The sequence below is a fragment of the Canis lupus genome, chromosome X (genome assembly GCF_048164855.1).
Source record: "Canis lupus baileyi chromosome X, mCanLup2.hap1, whole genome shotgun sequence".
In the NCBI taxonomy this organism is placed as follows: Eukaryota; Metazoa; Chordata; class Mammalia; order Carnivora; family Canidae; genus Canis; species Canis lupus.
The window spans coordinates 73,180,885-73,182,744 of record NC_132876.1 but is presented as its reverse complement, the minus strand read 5'-3'; the positions used below and the strand labels follow the sequence as shown (position 1 = coordinate 73,182,744).

General features: G+C 49.0%; 1 pseudogene; it reads right to left on the bottom strand.

Moving 5' to 3' along the window:
- Positions 1–528: 528 nt before the first annotated feature.
- On the bottom strand, positions 529–1,543 carry LOC140627928 (lipid transferase CIDEB pseudogene; annotated as a pseudogene).
- Positions 1,544–1,860: the final 317 nt, after the last annotated feature.

The following is a 1,860-nucleotide window of genomic DNA, read 5'->3' as shown; positions in this document are numbered from 1 at the left end:
CTGTAGCTCCCGGAAATGCACATAGTGGTAAGGAAGGGCCTGCATCTTCCCCAGGCAGCACACCTTGCTCCTGGGCTGACACCACAGCAATGGCATCTGATTGCAGCACTGAACAAAGTCACACAAGGTGTCCAGTTTGCCCTCTATCTGTCTCATGTTGTTCTCCTGGAACCTACAAGAGGGGAGGGTCAGCCTGGTACATGTGTGTGTACACATGTTGGAGTCCCTATAAGGTAGAAGTAAAACTTTCAATATTTGCAAATGATATGATACCATAAACAGAAAACCTGAAAGACTCCACTAAAAATTGCTACAATTTATAAACTATTTCAGTAAGGTCATAGGATTCAATATAAATATACAGAAATCGGTTGCATTTCTATGCACCAAAAATGAAGCAGCAGAAAGAGAGATTTTTTTTTATTTTTATATTTTTATTGGAAATGTTTTTGTTATTTTGGGGAGAAGGATATAAAGAAATCGAGATCTCAAGGTGAAGTCAAAGGCTGAATACAGTGCACTGGGAAGCTTAGGGACAGGAGGAATTGTAAGAAATCTAGATGTAGCAATGGTCTGAGTGGAATCAAGATGCTTAGGGATGGGCTTGTGGCCTTTTAGGGTAAGGGGGAAGCTGGAAAGATGGCTAGGAAGAGACAGTATTCTTCGGGAAAGGGTATAGGCTAGAGGTATAAAGCCTTATGCCGATGGGACCTGTGGCAGTGGGGTCAGAAGACCATGGGGAAATTGGGTGAGTTCTTTCATATGCACTATCCTCAGATCTCCAAAGCCGATGCTGTCAGAGTCCTTACAGTGTGTCTTGGAACAAGTATAGGGGCAGAGAGCAGCTCAGAGCCCCTTCTTAGTAGGGATGGAGGCGACCCTGCTGCTGCCAATGCCACTGCTCGGCCCCTTCTACTAGGTGGCGAAGGCTGGAGGAAATTCCCAGCAGCATGTGGCCTAGGCCTTGCAGCAGTGCAGATGTCCAATGGAGGAGCTCCCTGAGTACTTTCTTTGGGCCAAGTCCTTGAAAATCACAACTCATGGAGTAGAGCCCGTAGAATGTGGCTTTGACATTGAGGCTGCCAAAGAGGTCTCGAGGGTATTGCTTGTATACGTCGAAAGTGATGCGGGCGATGTCTTTGCTGTGCTTGGGCTTCTCCCGGCCCAGGCCATATGACAGTATCCCACTCCTGCTGGGGCTCCAGCTCTGCCCACACTCCAGCACCATCAGGCACGTGTCATCCTCCAAAAGCTGGAAGCAGTCCTCACTCTCCACAGCGGTCCCATCCTCCTCCAGCACCAATGTTAGCATCCCACTCAGCAGGAGGGCCTCTGTTGCCTTGTCCAGCAGTTCCTGGCGAGTGGCAGCTGTCAGACCGTCCGCTTGTGATCACAGACTCGGAAGGGTCGCTGGGGTGGTGGAGGTGAAGTCCAGACTTTCCGGCCAAACTCAGAGCTCATATTGGATACTGACCTGAGCAGGCCACTGGGGTTCAGGGCTGAGAAGCACTCCATGGTGGAGGGAAGGAGCAGGGGAGTTGCCTCTCCCGGTGAGTTCTAGGCTGGGTGGTTCCAGAAAGAGAGATTAAGAATCCAGAGTGGCAGGGCAAGATAGCAGAAGAGTAAGGTCTCCAAGTCACCTGTCCCCACCAGCTTAACCTAGATAACTTTCAAATCATCCTGAAAACCTACAAATTCCATCTGAGATTTAAAGAGAGAACAGCTGGAATGCTATAGTGAGAAGAATTTATGCTTCTATCAAGGTAGGAAGACAGAAAAAAATAATGAAATAAAAAAGCATGCAAGGGGGAGGGGCCCCTGCAAGGAGCCAGGCTAAGGCCCCGTGGCAAGTGCCCCCAG